This window comes from Bufo bufo, chromosome 5, assembly GCF_905171765.1.
Source record: "Bufo bufo chromosome 5, aBufBuf1.1, whole genome shotgun sequence".
In the NCBI taxonomy this organism is placed as follows: Eukaryota; Metazoa; Chordata; class Amphibia; order Anura; family Bufonidae; genus Bufo; species Bufo bufo.
Genome location: NC_053393.1, coordinates 435,681,094 through 435,690,526, shown reverse-complemented (window position 1 = coordinate 435,690,526; position 9,433 = coordinate 435,681,094). Strand labels below are relative to the sequence as shown.

Here is a 9,433-nt window from a genome sequence, read left to right as displayed (position 1 = left end):
TTGCACGATATTCAAATTTTTCGAGTTTCACCTGTATAACCCCACTGCATTAACTACATACATTTAGATTCAGTTTCATGACTTCTGTTTTCTTGCTGCCCTATTAGTATAAATGGCAGAAGTTATATTCTGCCCATGTACTGAAAGGAAGCCCTGGGGCACATATTGTCACATGCTCCACATTTATAAGTGTGGCTTCTGTTTTTGGCATCTTTTCATTTTTGCTGTTATTTTTTAACTTGGTATGATTCGATATGTCAGAAACGTGCCCAAATTTATGAAGCACATGCAGTATTTTCAACATAAAGCATCAGACCTGTTTTACATTCCATTTTTTGTTGATCATGTTTCAAAACCCTTGTCACATTCACATATATCCACGTGCCAGTTTTTCTGTTCCAGATCCAGTGGCACCCAACAGAACCCAGCCGATAAGGAGTTTGTGGCCCTGATGGGGAAAAAAAAAAAAAAAAGGTTCTGCATGCGGTGCTGTCATGTCCTAATGATGTAATATGTGACGGAGTCTCTGACGCAGATGTGAGAATAGTGTTAATTTGGTACACTTCCACAAGTTTTGCAACTCATTTTCAAAATGACATTAGTACATGTACAGTAAAATGGTGTATACATAAAAATACCATATATCCTGTCTTATCCGGCATGATTTAAATCTTATGTATGAATGTAAATACAATTCAGGATTTGGCAGCAGGATTTCAATTTGCCCAATCATTTTCTCCTCAAATTATATAATCTACCCCTCTCTCCATTAACAGAGATTTCTGCTACCGGAAATTTGACAGCCTTCTAAGCAAAGATTTTATTCAATGCCAGTCTTGAAAGTGTATTACAAACTTCATTTTATAGTTCTATTTTCAATCTGTGAATTTACATCAATTTAACATTATTCAGTGACACGGTCTTAATTTCTCAATTTGTCTACAACAGTATTGGTGTTGAGACCATGTCTGAGGATGGAGATCATCTGAATGAACCTTATTTGTAAGATTTCGAGAAAATCTGGGTGACTGCTTCACTGAGAAGCCACCAGACAGCTGATTCTACTTTATCTTGACTTCTTGATAATATAAATTTTATTGGCATGACACATAACCCAATACCAGTAATGTGGTCAGATCTTTTATCCTGCATCTAAATATTCACCAAATGACAGCAGGATTCCTCTAAGCCGTAGAAGTGCCCAGTGTTTTGGGACAATCAAATGTCCCATGATTAATGTAAAAAATGAAAATCGGACATCATCATAGAGTTCATGACAATCTCTTTCTAACAAAGCTACAATCAACCCTGTGCCTGCCATGGATCCAGAGCTTCCTTCATTCATTACTCCAATTGGTCTGCTACATTTATTTCAAGTTGGCAGCTCAACGGTTGTGTCCTTTCTTCTGCGGCTCTCACAGCTTCTAACAGTAAATTCGGCTGGTAGCTGTTAAAGAATGAGCAGAGCTGAGCATGTGTGACCACCTCGGTGTGCTTCAGCAGGGGGCACAATAAAGATACATTTTATTAAATAACTCGGTGGCTATACTTAAATATTAATTACGTGTTGGTGTTGGTTTCTAAGATAGAATAATTTTCATGGGACAACCCATTTCATTGACAACCCATGTCTATGTTTTCTTATTGGGGCATATGTTTTCACCTCATGATCCCTACTCTATGAGCCAGAGTAGAGAGCCATTGTTAAGCAGTGGTTTTTGATTTGGGCTGTCCATGAATAACCTGGATGGCCACTTACATTCCCTCTGCAGTGGAAATGTTTAGATGGCAGCTGAGCACCGCGACAGATCTTATATTAAAGAGGTTGTCTGTGGTGAAACAACCCATTTCAGTGTCAGTGGTGGGAAATGTCTAAGGCATTTTTAGATGTTTTGCAGGGTGATCATGACAAACTAGAGGTGGCCCATTAAGTATTATAGGGGATTTTTGCTAACTCTTTTATATAAGGTACACAATAAGCAGACTACAAATACCTGTGAAAATGAAATTTTAATGTCATGTGCCAAATGATAATTAGTTGCCAAGTGTCTAGTTTGCATGTAAAGGGGTATTCTGGTTAGATTGTTATCCCCTAGCCACAGGATGGAGGTAACTATTCAATTGGTTGGGTTCCTACTGCTGAGACCCCCACCGATGATGGGAACAGGGCCCCCGTACGCCCTGCAGGCCCCCCTGAAATGAACAGAGCGGCCAGTCTTAAATGCGTGTATTCGGCTATCTCTGGAATTCCCATCTAAATTAAACGAGCGGCTGCACGCATGCTTGACCAGTCGCTCCGTTCATTTCAAGGTAGCTGCAGGAGGTATGGGGTTCCCATTCTAATTATTGATGGGGCCCCCAGCGGTAGGACCCCCATGATAATAGTTATCCTCTATCCTGTGGATAGGGGATAACCTAATATAACAGGTATGCCCTGGCCTCTTGATTGTAAACCTTCCCACTTGCTCTTCAGTGGCGGGTCTAGTGGCTCACTCCATCATAGGATGAATGTAACCCAGGAGACCACTGTGGCTTTCACTCTTGAGCAAAGGAGAGGATAGCAGGGAGGGTTTACAGCATACACACTTGAATGTTAGCTGGCATCTACTTGGCATCTAATTAGCATATGGTGGATTTAGCTGTTTCGGGGTGCCAACAATGATGACAGATTGTCTTTATATGATGACAGATTGTCTTTATATAGATGTCCCCTTAACCACACACTCGCTGAGTGATTCGGATTTACTGTTTATAGCAAGTCATTATTGTTATATATTTGCCGAATATTATCTTTTTATTGTTTGTTAGATTGTATTAATTTTAGCTTTCATAATGAATGTGTCAGATAATGTGAGAGCAGTCACAATGTGCCAACAGTCTGCAGGAGAAGATAACGGTTTAATTTTTTATGTCAATCAGATGGATGGCGATCTGATGAGCTGAATTCAATCTTGCTGCAGCCTTTGTAGTTTTTTTTTTTTGCCTTTTTTTTTAGGTTTTTACACAGCCCCAGGACCTGATAGGAGAAAACTTGGAGTAAAGTCAGAGGTTGGGAGATAGAGGGTTTGAAGATAATGTAAGTTGTCCAGATGGTGATATAATACAGTAGAAGAAAAAGTAAATGAGAGGCAGCAGCAGAAACTGCTGAGAAAGAAGATGAAATGGATAAGAAAGTGAGAGAGTAACTGAACGATTCATGACATTTCAGTAATAGTGAAAAGAAAGTAACTGAGGAAGCCATAAATGATTCATGTCCTGGATCAGATAATGCTCATTCTAAGGTTAGACTGAAATACGACTGTATACTACAGTGATCAGGGATGTTATTAGAACAAGATAGATTGACTATAGTCTTATCTATAGCAAATTCGGTCTTTCAGTATACTTACAGGATTAAAGGATTTTACGTTTGTATAATTTCTCAAAATGGCAGTCTTAGTGTGGTCTTTTGTGTGGGGTTTGCATGATTCACTTTTGTGCATCTCTATGGCAGAATAAGGCACAAGTACTGATAGATTTTTATTAAACAGCTTATGTGTACTAAAAACACTGATGTCTATTAAATACGCCCTTCCTAATGAGGAATATTGCCCTTTTCTGGAATACATACCCACAGCCAGAGATATATGTTTTTTAATTACATTAAATTACATTTTCCATACAACTCTTCCAGCTGAACACACACACTTACTGTATTTCTAGGAATACAGCTCATCATATAACAAAAACACAGTTTTAAAAGGGGTTTTCTGGGAGTAGAATATTGATTACGAATCTTCAGGGTAGGTCATCGATGTCTGATTGGTGGGGGTCCGACTCCTGGCATGCCCCCTGTTCAGCTGTTTGAAGAGGCTGTGGCGCTCTGGTGAGGACTGCAGCTTCTTCCTAGTCCAATGACCTTACATTCATCAGTCGCATTGCCCATGTGCAGCTCAGTCTCATTCAAGTAAATGCCCTTGGGCTCCAATACCAAGCACAGCCGCTACACAATGTAGGACGCTGTGCTTGGTATGTGACCCCTACAAATAGCTGCGTAGCGGTGGTGTCATGAGTCAGTCTCCCCACAGATCAGATACTGGTGACCTATCCTGAGGATAGATCATGAGTCTTCTACTCCCGGAAAAGGGTCGAGAGTAGCTTTGCCCCAGAAGTGACAAAGATGTTAATATGGTTGGGGATTGCGGTATTACTATTTTAGACTTGGAATAGTCATAGTGCAAGACAAAATGTATAGTCATTTAGGTAGGGTAAATTTCATGAGTTTTTAGACAAGGGCGTTGCTTTCTATAGCTTCTTCAGTATAATATATTCTTGTTAAATGTAACATTTTGACAAAGGCAATTTATTGAGCTTCCATGTTCTGGTATATCCTAGGCGGAATATTACATTTACAATAGATCAATGATACATTCCAGAAATGCAAATTTTATGAATGTTAATTTAGTTGTATTGCCTTGCTGTTTATGCTTGTGTGCATATCTGTTATATATACTGTTAACAGTAACAATGTATGGTATATGTATCACCAAGTATACTTTGTTTTATTCATGTGTTGTACTTTGTGAAATATCATACATAGATGTTTCTTTGTTGATCCTTTGGCCTTAAAATGATAAATGATTTCATTCTTGTCATGTTGTTGTTGTTTTTTTGTAATCTTTCCTATGATAAACTGCAGATGAAAACTGTATTGAAAAATCACTAAAAGAAAGTGGCCTAAATGGAAGGAAATTCTCCAAAACCCCAAACACTGTAGCGTGTTTAGAACCGGGGGAGTAATTCCTCTTAATGTGATCCGTTGCTAACGGCAATCCCCAGCAAAAAATACATACACTGGAGGATGTCGGCAGCGGACCACATGCACCACAAAGGCATCCTACACAAGATGGAGTAGTGTGTGGATGAAAATGTACAAATACATAAATCACTGCAAAAGGTGCACCACAATGATATGCAACTGACAATACTGGCTAATCCCTCAGGCTGATGTAAAAAACTGAGACTTTAGCCAATGTATTCCAGTCAGGAACATAACGGAGCCCTTTTGCACCACTGTCAAGGTATCTCAGTGTGGCGTGGGTCCTACCACTAGACTACCTATGGTGTGTGAACACGGTCTGAATGGTGCTGAGATCTAACTCACATCTAAGCTCCCACATACCTCCATAGTGAGATCACTCATGAATATCATTGTGGTGCACTTTTTGCAGTGATTTATGGAAAGATGTATTGCCCAAGAGGTAGTTTTGTATCCTTGAAAACAGGCAGAAAATGAGCAAGCGACCATAAGACACATTGTAATATGTCTCAGTGAGAAATGTCTAGTTCTGGTATTATCAGCTTTTTACCTCTCGAATTGCTGCAGATTTCTAAATCCACCCTGGCATGTCAGCTTCTGCACTGAAAAAATATGTAAAGTGCACATTAGATTTGTCAAATCTCATTCCCTTTCCTGGTACTGTATTACGTTGCAGTTTTTCCACATGAAAATCCACGCAGAAAAAATGCACATAATCCACTATGTGGGCTGCAGGTAGGCTAACGGTTTTTAATCTTTGCAAAGCAATTTCAGTTACAGCAGTCTGCATTACAAGATGCTTTAAAAAGACTTCTAATCATAATTAAAGGTAAGGTAATTTTAAGATGCAAAAATTTGCTATTTTGCACACACAAAAATAAATTTTGAAAATATCACTGAGAAGTGGATCGTTAAAAAAATAAATAAAACACTATATTGGTTATGCATTAAAATAAAAACAATATAGAAAAGGCAAAATTATGATATCAATAACTGATATAGATAGAATAGGAAATGGTTTATTAAACTATATGTCTTGATGTCACAATTAATTGGTGAAAGAGCAGTAAACTAATTCTATTCGTGTGATCCAAGTATAGATCCTTATGGTATAAAATGTTGACTGTTATGTATTCCAATTGCTGCAAAGGTAAGGAGAGTAAACCCTGTCACTAAAAAAGGCTGACCCACATAGTACACCTGCCATCAGTAATTTACAAATATGAGAGACCTCATGTATTTGCATCAGAAGCCATTGTAGATACCATGAAACATAATAGGGTTATTTTTTTTTTTATAGTAATGCAATAGGTCAAAGTGGACAACAATCAGTCAAGAACAAGGCAGTTTCCTGCCACTAAAAAAACTGAGGCACAAACCATGCTAATTTGTGAAAAGATTATTATAATTCTATCTACTGCTTAAAAACATACCTTTCAGACAAAACAGAGAAACTCGATAATTAAACTGAATCTGTCAGTTCCTCCAATCACTATTAAGTACAGTACTACATGAATAGTACTGCTCTCGCTGACTCCAGATTGCCAATTACTATGTCCATGCTCCTACCCACTCTCCTGCTGTGTGCCCACAAACTGGCTCTGGAATACATTGAGAGGACTCATCTTCTAGTCCTCTGCATTACATGCATGCGCTCATGAGTCCTTGCAATGTATTCCAGTGCTGGTTTGTGGAGACACAGCAGGGATGAGTATGGTCATATAAATTGGTGATCTGCAGTCAACAGGAGCAGTGCATTTTTTGTAGTAATGTACTTAATGGGGCTTGGGGGATGTAACAGATTCCACTTTAAGGGGTTTTCTTATGATCAATACATATCTGCAATCCAAGGGATAGTGAAAAAAGTGCCTGATCGGTGGGAGTCCCACCACTGGGACCAGAGAGCTCTTAAGTTTATTTTAAGGCAGATGTGTGCAACCACAGCTCGTGCTGTCTAAACAGCACTTTTGATGGCACATGGGTGCCCTTGTGGGCAAGGTGGATGGCACTGCGGATGTCATTAGGGGCACTATGGATGGCACATGGGAACTTTGGGGGCACTGTGTATGGCACATGGCACTGTAGATGTCATTAGGGGCACTATTGATGGCACATGGGCACTGTGGATGGCACTTTGGCACTGTGGATGCCATTAGGGGCACAATGGATGGCACATGGGCATTGTGGATGGCACATGGGGAGCACTGTGGAAGGCACAAGGGGCACTGTGGATGTCATTGGGGCACTGTGGATGGCACATGGGGGCACTGTGGATGGCACTGTTGTGGGGAACTGTAGATAACATCTAGAGTGACCCCATAACAGTGATATCCACAGTGCTCCCATAACAGTGACACTCTAGATGTCACTGTTATGGGTGCACTGTGGATGTCGCTGTTATGGGGGCACTGTGGATGTCGCTGTTATGGGGGCACTGTAGATGTCGCTGTTATGGGGGCACTGTGGATGTCGCTGTTATGGGGGCACTGTGGATGTCGCTGTTATGGGGGCACTGTGGATGTCGCTGTTATTGGGGCACTGTGGATGTCGCTGTTATGGGGGCACTGTGGATGTCGCTGTTATGGGGCACTGTGGATGTCGCTGTTATGGGGGCACTGTGGATGTCGCTGTTATGGGGGCACTGTGGATGACACTGTTATGTGGGATTTTTGGATGTCACTGTTATGGGAGCACTGGATGTCCCCGTTATGGGGGCACTGTGGATGACACTGGTATGGCAGCTCAGTATGAGTGATAGGGATCATGCAAACTACTGTGATCGGCCCAGAAATCCATGTCTCAGTCCATGTATTAGCCACAATTTCCAGGCCAACCCTTAGGCTACTTTTACACTAGCGTTTTGGTTTGCGTTTGTGAGATCTGTTCAGGGCTCTCACAAGCGGTCCAAAACGGATCAGTTTGCATTCCAAATTCGGAATGCATCAGTTTGCCTCCATTCCGTCTCCATTCCGCTTTGGAGGCGGACACCAAACCGCTGCTATCTGGCACAATATAAAACTGATCCTTCCCCCATTGGCTTTCAATGGTGTTCAAGACGGATCCGTTTTGGCTATGTTAAAGATTCTGAACAGATGCATGCGGTTGTATTATTTGAACGGATGCGTTTGTGCAGATGCACACCAAACGCGAGTGTTAAAGTAGCCTAAAAGACTGGCTGTGTCATACATTACTGTCATAACGTCAGTTCAGTCAGGAGAGTGCAGTTGGCCTGGGAGCTGTGGCGACACACACACCGTGTTTCCCAGGCTCATCATGATGGCCCAAGATAAACCCTTCAGCAGTCAGGACCAAAAAAGATAAAATTAGGCCTCATGCACACGACCGTATGCGTTCTGCTTTCTCCAAGTAGCAGATCTGCTAAATTAGGATATTGCCTGTGTGAGATGTGCATTTTTTCCCAGAGCCATTGAGTTCTATGGGTTTTATGAGGACCAGAATAAGACATGTTCTATCTTTTGCTGTACTGATATATGGATGAGGAAAGCACCCTGATGAGGTCCATGTGTTTTTCACATCCGTATATCAGTTCTGCAAATAAAAGAACATGTCCTATTCTGGTCCTCATAATGCAAACCTGAGATCCATAGAAATCAATGGGACTGCAAAAAAAAATGCTGGTCGCACACGGACAGTATCCTTATTTAGCGGATAAATGGATATGGTAGTGTGCATAAGGGTTTAGATAGACAGCAGGCTGGATCGTACAAAATGGGATTAGATACACAGCTCAGCAGGCTGTATCATACAAAATGGGATTAAATACACAGCTCAGCGGGCTGTATCATAGAAGATGGGATTAGGGTACTTTCACACTTGCGTTTTTCTTTTCCGGCATAGAGTTCCGTCACAGGGGCTCTATACCGGAAAAGAACTGATCAGTTTTATCCCCATGCATTCTGAATGGAGAGTAATCCGTTCAGTTTGCATCAGGATGTCTTCAGTTTAGTCATTTTGACTGATCAGGCAAAAGAGAAAACCGCAGCATGCTACGGTTTTATCTCCGGCGAAAAAAAACTGAAGACTTGCCTGAATGCCGCATTTTTTCCCATAGGAATGTATTCGTGCCGGATCCGGCATTCAGAATACCGGAATGCCGGATCCGTCCTTCCGGTATGCGCATGCGCAGACTGAAAAAAAGGTGAAAAAATAAATGCCGGATACGTTTTTTGCCGGATGACACCGGAAAGACGGATCCGGCATTTCAATGCATTTTTTCGACTGATCAGGCATTTTTAAGACTGATCAGGACATCAGTTAGCATACATTTTGCCTGATCCGGCAGGCAGTTCCGGCGACGGAACTGCTTGCCGGATCTCTCTGCCGCAAGTGTGAAAGTAGCCTAAGATACACACTTCAGCAGGAAGTATCGCACACATACATGTTAGGATTAGATACAGATGTATTTGGATGTGCTTTCTGTTTATTACACTACGGAGATAGGGAAGAGCCTGTGGACGGTCAGTGATGGGATTTAGACACTGAGTAAGAAGCAGATTCATGACTGGGTGTAGAAAGATGGACACAGGAGTTATAGTAACATAGTACATAAGGCAGAAAAAAGACATTTGTCCATCCAGTTCGGCCTGTTATCCTGCAAGTTGATCCAGAGGAAGG

The 9,433-nt window shown here is 41.3% G+C and overlaps 1 long non-coding RNA gene across 1 annotated transcript; it reads left to right on the top strand.

The window, feature by feature from the left end:
* On the top strand, positions 1 to 8,672 carry LOC121002172. Its single transcript, XR_005779240.1, has 3 exons — positions 1 to 2,803; positions 5,628 to 5,632; positions 8,620 to 8,672. It is a non-coding gene; the product is annotated as an uncharacterized LOC121002172 (long non-coding RNA).
* Positions 8,673 to 9,433: the final 761 nt, after the last annotated feature.